The sequence below is a fragment of the Pan troglodytes genome, chromosome 5 (genome assembly GCF_028858775.2).
Source record: "Pan troglodytes isolate AG18354 chromosome 5, NHGRI_mPanTro3-v2.0_pri, whole genome shotgun sequence".
Taxonomy (NCBI): Eukaryota; Metazoa; Chordata; class Mammalia; order Primates; family Hominidae; genus Pan; species Pan troglodytes.
In genome coordinates, this window is record NC_072403.2 from 28,660,262 (window position 1) to 28,672,970 (window position 12,709).

The window sequence follows — 12,709 nt, forward strand, 5'->3', positions numbered from 1 at the left end:
ATTCATGAGAAATCCTCCCCTATGATCCAATTACCTACCACCAGGCCCCACCTCCAATACTGGGGATTGCAATTCAACATGAGATTTGGGTGGGGGCACATATTCAAACTATATCAGTTATGAACAGGTGAAGTGCCAGAAGACTAGTGTCTACATGGTAAGGATGCAATCATCAGGAGGTTACGGGTTGGTAATCTTCTGCTTGACTCCTGGCAAATTCTAGAACGGAGTACTCAATTTTTAGTGTTAAGAAGATGGCCACAAGAAGGGGTTAACAAAAACACATTAATAGGAATTCATTTCATTTATATTTTCTTTTTTCAGGGAATAAATGTTTAGGGAAAGCTAACAAATTGGAACAGGAACAAAATGAAATAAATATTTCAGTTTTGAAATAATAGACCCAAATCAACATGTTGAAATGTACAGGGCCAAATGTAAAATGAAATCTTATGCTTAGATTGAAAAGAATCAAATCAACTATGCCAGTTAGAAGATATTGAGGATCCAGCATTATAACAGTTAAAGTTAAAAGTTCTAGGCTATTTGGTTAATTGTACGTTTCAAGAGGATATCTCAAATTGTAACCTAGTATAGACATGTATCACCTCAAACAAGAAAGATAACAGCTGTAGCTCTCCTGGCAAAAGTCCCATTTTGAGTATTGAGTGGTCTTTTATGTACTGTACTTAAAGGGGGCAAAAACTAAAAGAAAGGAAACTCTCAGTATATGGAAATCATGTCAAATGATTAGAAGTTGAAGGAGCTAATTATAATGCTTAGGCCAAAAGAGACATATTATGTCTTTGAATATTTGAAGACATAATATGAGATTGGGTTCCTAATTATCTTTAGCTCTAGAAGCTGAAATTACTACAATGAGGTTGTAGGAGAGAAAAAAATATCTGTTGCTCTACCTATCCTAGGTTCATGGCTAAGATCCCTGTAATAATAATAATTTATATATATAATATATATTGATATATAGATATGATATATATATATCAAGACAGATTAAGAAGAGAAAAGCAGACAGATTTATTTACTATAATATTTACATATCCTGGGAATCTTCATAAGGAAATGAAGGCCCAAAGAAGCAGTTAAACCTGAGTATATATTATGGCAGTTTTGATGGAGAGTAGAGAGTGTTGGAGAAATGTGATAGGGTAAAGTGTATGGTTTAATAGTAACGTATTAGGAGAAGCTTGGAAAGGCCCCTGCATTCAGATTCTTCTGTGTCGTCAGTTCATCTTCAGAGATCAGACATCAGACTATGGTCCTTTTCTCAGGGTATAGGGAGGACACCTCTCACACAAAGGTCTTTTGAACTCCTTCAGGGCAAGAGCAGAAAATCCTCCCTAGGTTTTATGACCCATATCAGGGAAGAAGGATAGGAGGTCAGAGAGTCCATCTGCTTCTGCCGTTTTTCAGTATGTCACGGTACCATATTTTGGCATAGTGTATCCTGAACCCCATTATGGTATAGTTAAACACAACATTAAAATAACTTTAAAAAATAGATCTTCTAATAAAATTAATCAGCTGCCTGATGAGAAATATGGTTCTCAATAACAATCCTCAAATACAAACTAAGTGACACTTTGTTAGGGATATTGAAAAGGAAGTGCCAACATCAGGTAGGAGTTTGAAATACATTGGTTTTTCCTACATTTTAAACATGAATATCCGTTTTAATTAAGAAAAAAAAAAGCCGGGCGTGGTGGCTTACGCCTGTAATCCCAGTACTTTGGGAGTTCGAGACCAGCCTGGCCAAGATGGTGATACCCCCATCTCTACTAAAAATGCAAAAATTAGCTGGGAGTGGTGGCAAGCGTCTGTAATCCCAGCTACTCGGGAGGCTGAGGAAGGAGAATAGCTTGAACCTAGGAGGCGGAGGTTGCAGCCAGCCGAAATTGTGCCATTGCACTCCAGCCTGGGCAACAAAAGTGAGACTCCGTCTAAAAAAAAAAAAAAGCAAAAAAACCCAAGTCTCTGTATACTAATACTTCTAGTATCCATTACATAAGAAAATATATAGAGTAATAGTAAAAAACATTTTATTTGGGTCCAGAACTATTGTCATATAAGTATTATTGAAATGACTCAAATGTATCTTTATACTTTTACAAAAATAGAATTCTCAAGACATATTTATTCCTCAGAAAATATCTGCTGCTTCTTTGAATTCACAACTCTCTGAAATAATTTTGTATTCTCAAATGTTTCCAGGGTCCACATTGAAAACGGAACAAGATAATAAAATTATGATTCACTAGGCCTGCATAGGGCCTGAGAATCTGTATTTGAACAGGCTCCAAGGTGGCTGATGCTGGAGATTTGCATCATATTTTGAGTGTCCATCAAGTATCTTCCAGGTTTAAAGTCTGTTTTATTGTGTCTCATTTGTATCCAAACCTAGAGCTGATACTGTTTCCATTGATAATTTATAGCCTAGTCCCCTGGCCTACTCTGAATCCTCACTATAGCATTTACTCAAGCTCTGTGATGTTGAAAGCATTCCCTAAAATTTCTGGTTGCTTCATGAGATGAATATACAAGAATTAAATGAAATAATGTACATACTGTGCTGAGAGTAGTACCTGACATAAAACATTCATTCAAAAGTTATGGCTATTGATAATTTCAATGGCAACGTATGTAAAGGTGGTGATGAGAAATTAAATGGAATAAGAATACAGACATTTTCTCCCATAAAGCAATGTGTTTCCTGAGAAATTGCACATTAAAAATAATAGAGTTTAGGCAAACAGACCACTCCAATTAACCCTTGTAATCAAAGCACTAAAAAACAAACAAGAAAGATGATTATGATGTTATGATGACGCATACCTGGAGAATTAATTTAGATGGCCCAGGCAGATAGTTCAGCATTATTAAAAGCTGCCTCAGTGGATATTAAAAATCAGCAAAAGTGAATACAGTCAAAATATTGACAGTCCTTTAATTAGAGCAGCATAGGTGGATGTGGAGAGGTCTGCAATAGTAAGGCTTCCCTTAAGATGGGCAAAAGAGTGAGCAAGGTGAGATACCTGGAGTTCCAAGCCCTATAGAACTGGCCTGGGCTCTTATATTCCTTCCAACATAATTGAAGAGACAGCTAAACAGATGCTTTTGTGTTTCCTCCTGAAGATGGTAATTCTACTCTTGCTATTTTGCACCTTTCCTTGCCTGGGGGTGAGGAGGCCAGGAATCAAAATCAAATATAAACCAACCTGACTCCTGCATTTCACCAACATCATTCCCCTTGACATTGCCAAACTAGTTACTAAGTTTAGTTACCAACACTTGCAGTGCAGCAGAACAGAATGTCCTGGGTTTTGTAGTCTACATCTTATCTGGAAGGCACTGAGAAGGAATATTTCCTCTAACCCTCTTGGATTCTTTGATATCCAGATGAATAGAAGATGATCTAGGTTACCGTGGTGGAGAAAACTTTGCAAACTCTTGAGGAATAAAAGCAAAGGGGCAAAACAGCCAGAAGCAGAAGGTATTAGTTAAATATCTCCCTTACATCCTCCATCTTATGGTGCTCTCCTCATAGATGAAGACTGAGCTCAGTTATGAAGCATTTTCTCCTAGTTTAAACCTATTCCTAAGCCACCTCTCCTCATCCCACGATACAGCTTCTGTGGACGATAGCAACGTGAACTGGGCAAGCAAGCATCTTCAAAGGGAGCTGAGAGGATCAGGTGCAACTGTTTGGTTGGCGACCTCATTCCTTTGGGAAGAAATGGATAAAAAAAATCAAAGAGAGGCTGCAGTTCTTGGCCTGGTATCTGGGCTAACTGCAGCTTTACGGCTCTGCCTTGATGTGTGTTTAAGCAGCAGCAGCCTGCAGTCTGGCACAAGGAGGATTTTTCCTCCACTTGTTTTATTCTAAATAGTTTTCAAAAGCTCCTGTGGAACACAGACTGTGGCTTTGATCTGGCCAACTTCTTCAGTACTGACGTTCCCATGAAAAACCCCAGCTCAGACCAGCTTCAGCCACTTTTAAAATTCTCATTTAAATTCAAATTCCCCCTAATCTTAACAGGCGAGAGGTAGACGAAGAGCAAGAAAGTGAGATGCCTCTCATGTGTCCACACAGCCCTCAGATCAAATAGATGCATCTAGGCAGCAGGGAGGGTGTACAGATCCCAGAAGAAAATAGCAAAATACTTGATGTGGGCCATGTACCTCCTAGACCAGGGCTTCTGACTGACACTCGGCTCACATCAAACTGCAATGTATTTATGAAAGCTCCCTTTAAGATCTCTGAATGTTTTATGCCATATTTTTGGTTAAAATAGAAATAAAAGGCTTGATGTAGTGTGCAGGGTTTACAGAAAGAAGCATCATTTGCTTGGGTTGGTTTCATGGGCATTCCTGAAAGTTTATTGGTAGATTTTACTTTTTCCACCTCTATCCCCACAGCCTCCTCCAAGTTTACAATCAAAGATCGTCCCTTGTTCTTGGTAATTTGAGGAATCTTACCAACCTTAAAGATGCAGGGAGATATTTGGAATTTATATGAACTGACAGAAGATTCACACTTTTTCAAGGATGCCGTGCAGGAAATATACAATCCCTTTTCTGCCTTTCCTCTCTTGCCCCAGGGAAGAGGGCCTGATCTCCCATTTGCCTTCTTTGGTATACAATATGGTTACTTCTGGTTTTACATTGAGCCCTCCACCACCAACCCCAACCCCTAACTCACTCCACTATGAATTTGGTAATTTTTGATCACTCTGTATCTGCAGTAGAAGGCTTCTTAGCTAACCACTTGAGTAGAGTGACCTTGACTTATTCTGTGAACTCAGTTCTGGACTTATTCTGGAATAACTCAGGACTGGACTCAGCTCCAGAATTTCCTCTAGTCTAGGCTCACTGGTCTTTCCACCATGACTGGGGCTGACTTTCATCTACCTTCTAGCTACTTCATGAGTTGCTTTTGGAGAAATAATATGGGATAGACTTTCTTGGCCCAAAATCCAATTTCTCCAGGAGAAAAGTTGACAAAGCACAAACTAACAATAAGTAGATTTTATCACTGATCTTTGAGATACGTTAGGGACACATTATGGTTTTCTAAGTTGCTACTCATTTGATCCAAAATTCACAGCTAAGAAAATATATATCATCCAGTGATCTGGGAAAGTACGATTCTACAACCTATTATTTTCTGAAATTATTCTTTCCTTTCTGCTTCCATTCCCTCTGCCTTAGATAAGGACCTTATTCTTAATTACTAATAACCTCTTAATTAGTCCATTTACTGTCATTAGAAAATGATGTCAAAAATGTCAAAATAGGAGACTGATAAGGCCTCTCTTGCTCCACTGTTTAAAATATTTCACTGCCTATCCAGTACTTACATCAGTATCTCCTAAGGGACAGGAACCAGAGAAAAACTTCAGCAAGTTAATAAATGGCAAAATATGATTTAGAAAACTTGGGCAGTGAAACCTCCTCCTGGAGGCTTCAAAGGCATTGATTTGGAGCAGTGATGGCCTGAATAAACTAGTTCAATCCAGAATTCTCTTAATGTATTTAATCATGGAATTTCTTTTTCAAGTTTTACCTATTCAATATCTGTAGTACTAGTTTCCACAAAGACACATTGGGTAATGCTTTCTAGAATAAAAGCCAAGCTGCTTAACTGATAGCACGGGACACATTGTGACGGGTTATTTTCAGTCTCCTTATTAGCCTGGCTTCCCACCCCTTGATGCCTTTCTCTGTTACCTTCTACCTGAACAAGGCACACACCACAGTGTTGTAGTCCTCTGTGCCTTTGCAGTTGCCCATTCCTCTGCCTAGAGTCATTTTCCTCCCCTTGCTTGCCTGGTAAACTGTTTTCCCCCATCTTTTCAAACTCAGAAGAGATGCCTCTCCCCAAGGAGGATTCTTCACTGACTCTTGTCCAATAAAGGGAATCACTCCCTTCATCATTCTACACTATGCTTTGTTCACCTCATTTGCATTTTGGTTGCACTCATCACACTGGTTTGTAACTGTGTTTGTGGGACTAATGCATTTTAAAATTTATGAGAGATTTCATGGAAGGAATCTGTGTAATGAGTTTTGGGTTATGCGTGGAACAGGGTAGGAGCTTAAATGATGTTTGTAGAACAGGCGAATGGTCACATTTCATTCATATGGTAGTAACATCATCTGGATTCTGAACTTCTGCTGGTGAAGATATCTTAGGTTAGATAACATATATACATCAAAAAAAGGCAAAAATGTTCTCATAGGAAAATGAGATGTATAAGGTATGTGTATGTATATACACATAAATACATATGTACACGTATCTGTATATACATCTATAAATACATAATACACACATGTATAGTTTCAGTGTATAAAAGGACACACACAAATGCACACACACACACACACAAACTTATGCTTATTCCCTCACAAAAATAATTTTCCCCAGCCATGAGACACTGCTATTTAATTAAGGATTATTAGGAAATACAGGAAGAGAAACTTTACCTAGGGCACTGAAACACATAGGTGGTTATAGAAATAAAACCTTGGTATTTTTATTCTTTACACATAACCTTCACTTCTACAGTCTCATCCAAACAACAGACCTGCAGCATCTTACACAGACTTCTATTTATCTACTTGGGCTGAGCTGACCCCACTGGAAATCGAACATTGCTGCAGATATTGATCCGGGCACATGGACACTGGCGAGGCTCCCTTTGTGTGAAATTTACAGAAGGGCCTGCTGGAGAGGGCGTTCTAAGTACAGAAGCATCCACAAGACTGCTGCTTCCCTCATAGGTCTGATAGAAAGAAATCTGCGGCCACTTCTATCTGGGCAAGGGAATAGCACCAGTGGTGCCTCACCGTGTATTGTGCTGAGCATGGCTCGGCTGTCCTGCTCACCCCTCTCATTCCTCTAGCTCCTCCATCTTGCTCTGACTCTTAATGTAATGTGACCAGTTAGTCATGACCTTCACATGCTGCACTGGTGCTCTGTTCTCCCTCTGCTCTGTCTCTCTGGCCTTAAGCTGTAGTGAACTCACTAAGCACGAGACTCCCCTTTAAAACATCTAACTGAAAGGAGTGTTGTTTGCTTTCTGGCCCTCAAACACCAAGGCACTGTTGTGCTCCTTAAAATTGTAAATTATGTCTGTTTAAGAAAATGTCAGTGTTTTTTAAAACAGAATAACAGTGCTGGAAAAGACTTGGCTGTGCAATTTGTTACCAAAGTTTCATGCAAGAAAAATGATGCATTCATCATTATGAGCACAGTCAAGGGTTCTAATGACTTGGGCACAATGCCTCTTCAGTTCTTTTAAGGAAAATGATGAACTTTTTTCTTTCTCTTCAGCAAGTTATCTGAGTAATGTAAAAGCTCATAAACTGAGATTCAGGGAGACACTGTCAATGAGGCACTATACTGAACAATTAAAACGTAAGACACATCTTGTATAATTAAATTGATTTTTTTTTTCTGCCAGAAACAAGACCTTCTCAGGTAATGATTGCTTTGGTTGTCTAAAATTGTATGTATTGGGGCGGCGGAGGAGGAGATCTGTTGTTACATTTATACATCATTTCATGTGTCTCCAAAATCCAATTCCTAAATAGGCCAATAGGATGATTCTTAAGTAGGGAAGGGTAAATAGCTATGGATGATCAGTACAATCGATGTAGAGTCACTGCACTAGGACACATATTATTTAGCTACTTAGAATTTCAGCTCTGCAAGTGGACTCATAGGTTTAGGAAGGCGAGGGTGAAAGTGTTAGCAAATGGGGCCAGGCCTCTGATTTTGATGATTTCTCTGGCCAGCTGGGACCTGGGCAAGGATCTTAACTTACCCGTGCGTTCTCCAGCGTCACACAAGCATGAGGTTGTCACATTTTGTGTGTGTCTGAAATACATTAAGGTCTGTAAATCAAAATGCTTCACTTTTTATATTAAAAATTGCCTTTTAAGGATAAGTATAACACCACACCCTCAAAAAGCACAGTGTCTTTTTGACCCCTGGGTAAATGTATTAAACTGGAATATTTACCTGAATTTTCCTTACTTGGCCTCCATTCATGCTAAGCAGCTGTTGGAATGAATACAAAGGGACTTGCCTGACTTTCTAGTAATAAGCTTCGTTTTTTTTCCTCATGGCTTGAACAGATTATTTAGTGGGTTGAGTTTTACCTTTTCCTGCAGTGGGAGTGGCTGCTTTTCTGTTAAATATTACTGGGTTTTATTAAGAGATATTAAGAGAAACCCTTGCCATATGGCAATTTCAAAGAAAGAAGGAATTAAAAAAGAGAGCTATGTTTGCTTTTATTTTTACCGGATGTTTGAAAAGCTAGAAGTAACCCAGAGGAGAGTAGGCCAGGGGTTTTGTGTCAGTGGGTGGAACGTATTTGCTGTGAAATGTGATGGAATGTTTACTGAGCTATTTTCCTCAAAAATAAAAATGTTCCTGCTCTCATATCCAGTTTACACAGCAGTAGCCTTTTAAAAAATGTTGCCTCCACGATGGGTGGGCAGGCTTCGTGTTACTCTCTTTGGAAGTAATGGCTCAAGGTTGTGCCTGGCTACGCTCACACTGTTGGGCAAAAGCACAGACAGATACGCTCCATTTCCAAGCATGTGGGAGCTGAGTTCCATCTCTTTCAGGTATTTACTAAAGACATATCTAATGGATGGGAGGAAATCTAATCCTAACAATGTTTTCTTGCTGTCTAGGTTAACATATGTGTTTCTATGCCTGACTCTCAACCTTGGACCTGTACCTCTGCAATCACTTGGCCCTGGATGGATGAGGGAGGGTGGCATGTGAATAGAAACTGGACCACGGAGACCACCAAGGAATGATGTGCCCTCGAGCAAGGTCCTCATTCTCTTTGAGCCTCTAGATTCTGTTAGAAGAAAGCAATGATACCATCTAACCTGATTAGGACAGTTATTTATTTGTAATAATTCTATGCATATAGAAAGAGATGGAATTTAATATAATAAAATCATAGTAGTGGTGATGTTAGTGGAGTGGGATTTTAGGAGAATCTGGTCTTCCGTGTCTCTGGATTTTCTGTAATTTTTCCTACACACACACATGCATACTTGCACACACTAGTGACAACAACAACATTAAAAGGCTTTTGGGCAGGTCTTCACAATGAATAATTCATATTATTTACTCTTCATATGCACCAATAGTCTTCAGTCAAAAAAATAAAATACATATAAAATACATACAAAGTATATATACTCTATTATACTCCTTCATGGGTTGTTTTGAAATTAAATGATTGAGCAAAAGTGCTTAATATCTTATAGTTTATTTTATAGGTATTAATTGTTATTTTGGAAATTATATTACCATTACTATATTGCTATCTGAAGTAACTAGTTTGTCACAAACATACATATACACATATATTATATGATTTTTATATTGTTATCATGTATCTCTATCTAACTCTATTATCTATCTATCTATCTATCTATCTATCTAATCTCCAGTAATTTGAACATTATTTGGGGTATTACATTTTTATTCATTTAGTGAGGGAATGTTAGTTAAAACTTTATTTTGGAAATGTGAAGATGAACTGTTTTGGAGGCTAGTTTTAAAAATTAAAAAGTGTGTTTTTTTAAACAACAGCAACAAAAGACCAGATCTTTATGTTGTCTTAGTTACTACCATAGTTTTAAAACTTCCATGTTTTCCAAGTCTGTGATTTTCTCTCTTTGAAATTCACTTTAGATGTCTGAGTGCCTTTTTTTTTTTTTGACAGAGTCTCGCTCTATTGCCCAGGTTGGAGTGCAGTGGCGTGATCTCGGCTCCCTGCAGCCTCCGCCTACCGGCTTCAAGTGATTCTCCTGCCTCAGCCTCCTGACTTTTTCTTTTTCTTTTCTTTCTTTCTTTCTTTTTTTTTTTTACAGTGGATCCTGCATTAGAAAACCACCAACTTATTGTAACTTTTAATTAATTATAAAAAGATAACTTTGTCATTGTTCAATCTTATAAAACAATGAAACCAAGTATAAACTATTTAAGTAAATTGCATTTATGGGATTTCTCTTTTCAGAATTGACTGTGGCTCCATGGTTTGTTGTAATTAATTAAACCATGTTCATTTGGAGTTTTGATCAAATTAGCTAAATATATTTATTTTATTCTATATTTGACCAAAAGTTTGTTAGTATTAGCATCATCTAGATTTTAGAGACAGTAATAAAAACTGGTAAAAATACTAAGTGGGAAAGTGTACTGCTGTAGCTTATCAATGTTAGAGCTTGAAAATACCTAAAAAATTGAACGCAAACAAGTAAACAAACAGAAAGAAAAAGCAAAAGCGCTAAATCGAGACGTATGCATACAAGCAGTATAAATTACCAGAAAAAACACTAGGTCAAGGTAAGGGGGGCATGAATTCCTATTCCAGCTTTGGAATTCCCATGTGGATTTAGGTGAACTGCCCCTAAGCCTCAGTGCCCTTTATTCATAAATAGATTTAATTGGGCCAAAACAATTCTGTAGGAAGTACCAATAGAAGGGAGTGTATGTCCTGTGCACATTTAATTTTGAACTATAGAAGCTCTATTTTTGTATGTTTTATATATTCCTGTCTTGTGTACAGTTCAGTTTGGAGTAAAGTAAGTGTTCTCTGTTTAAGACTATTAATGTATACATATTCCTCTCTAAGTAATCACTGAGACAGGCTGGCCTCCTCTAATACATGATTTAGGATACTCATCGTGTAGAGAAATCCTCGTATCTGGAATAATGTGGAGAATAAGAGTATGAATAGTGAAAATGATTCATTTAGTCAAATATTTATTGGTATCTACTATATGATAGAAAACTGAGGTCATAAAACAGCAAATCTTAAAAGGAAGTTCTGGATTGGAGTTAGGAAACCTAGAATTCAGTTGGGTCTAACCACACTAGCCCTGTCACCTCAACAAGTCCAATTTCTAGAGTTAGCTTATAATCTGATTTTCTGAACATATACCTTGTCAAATGTTGCTTTGGTTTCTAAATATCCACCTACTCATTCCCTCTTATGGCACCCCAAATATACTAAAACTTCCTTCCTTTTTTTTTTTTTTTTCTGAGCCAGAGTCTCGCTCTTTGCCCAGGCTAGAATGCAGTGGCGTGATTATGACTCACTGTCACTTTTGATCCTGGGCTCAAGCGATCCTCCCACCTTGGCCTCCCAAAGTGTTGGATTTTCAGGTGTGTGCCACCAAGCCTGGCCTCAGACTTACTTCTGATAATGTAACTCTGACTATACTAATTCGATTTAATTACTGTATGATTTTAGGTTTTAGTTTTCTAAAAACTCCTTTCCAGCAAATTTTTTACTCCTCACTTGTGTTCGTTGCGTCTATCATTAAGGTATTATTGCTTTACTCCTAACATGAGAAGCTCTCAGCTCCTTTAAAACACAACTTTGGGAGGGAAATGCTTGCATCCACTTGCATCTACTTTTCCATGAATTACTTGAACAAGTATTTGTCCATGGCAGGAGGGATTGAGCATGGTGGGATGGATTTGCAGAGTGTCTATTAATAACAGTGATGAAGGGACGAAAAGCGAAAAAGAGACTGACAAGTAATGATCACAAAAAGAGAAAAGAGAAATTTCCAAGTAGAAATACAACACATGTTTCCTGACCTTCACAGAGGAATTTAAGTTTATGTCATTATAAAGCTCTGAAGATATTTCAATGATTATGTTGGACAAAATGGAGCTCTTAAATAATCATACAGGTATGTAGCAGTTGATACTTAACATTAATATAGTATTATAGAGTATTATAAAAGTTCAAAGCCTGAGGTCATCTTTGCTAGATGATTTCTATGTCAATGAAAACTCAAATGTATAAGCCAAAAAGATTGCATGCACTGAGCTATCATCCTTCTCACATTCTTATATTTATAAAAACTTGTGCTAAAATTTCATTATCACCAATGTTTCTATCCTAATAAAAGAAAAATAACACACACTAGAAAGATACCCATGCCAGTCAGTGGACAGGAATACACTACGCAATTTCAGGTCTCTAAGACCACAGATCAAAATACATTACCCCACTTAAGGCAGACAACGGCAGGAGGACCTGACCTGGCCTGTGGTCCTATCTACTCCCTTTTCTGTAGGTTTTTGTTCATTCTAAATATAAGTGATCAGTTCTTACAAGTTTATATTCAAATAAGGGTTCAGAAGTAAATGCATCTATTCATTCAGTCAAGTAAAGTAATCCAATTTTCCTAGTGTATGCACATGTGTTAGTGGTTTGCTAATATATATATATATATTTTCTTTTTTAGAAATACATGTGCTGTGGCTTCAAGGGTGGAAAATTTTACACACTTGTATAAGTGAGGAGGTTTACTTGTAACCCTTTTGCATATGTTTTGGAGAAAACCTCTTTAAGAAAATAAATATTGCTTTAGCACCTAGAAATACATATAAAATACTGTGTTTAAATATCTCTCTTCCAGACCCTCCAAACAGTAGTATCAGGCCAATTGTTCTTTTGGTGCCTCGTCTTGGCACTGTGTTTATTCTAAAACATATTCTAGAAAACACCAAATAGGTATGCCAGTTATGACCTTCCAAATACATTCCACTTCTCAGCATGCTAGAATATATTTAAAACAGATTATATTTTCCTTCTGTGTTTCAGTTTTCACAGTTAATAAGACAGGCATTTCC

The 12,709-nt window shown here is 37.6% G+C and overlaps 1 long non-coding RNA gene across 2 annotated transcripts in view; it reads left to right on the top strand.

Moving 5' to 3' along the window:
* The window catches only part of LOC104006747 (uncharacterized), a 71,467-nt gene extending 59,113 nt beyond the window's left edge, over positions 1 to 12,354 (top strand). The window contains exons 9-10 of one of the 2 annotated variants that reach the window (XR_001718317.3): positions 8,728 to 8,872; positions 9,780 to 12,354. This is a non-coding gene — a long non-coding RNA (uncharacterized LOC104006747). The remainder of the gene's footprint in view (positions 1 to 8,727; positions 8,873 to 9,779) is intronic. The other variant, XR_001718315.4, reaches the window with a different exon arrangement.
* Positions 12,355 to 12,709: the final 355 nt, after the last annotated feature.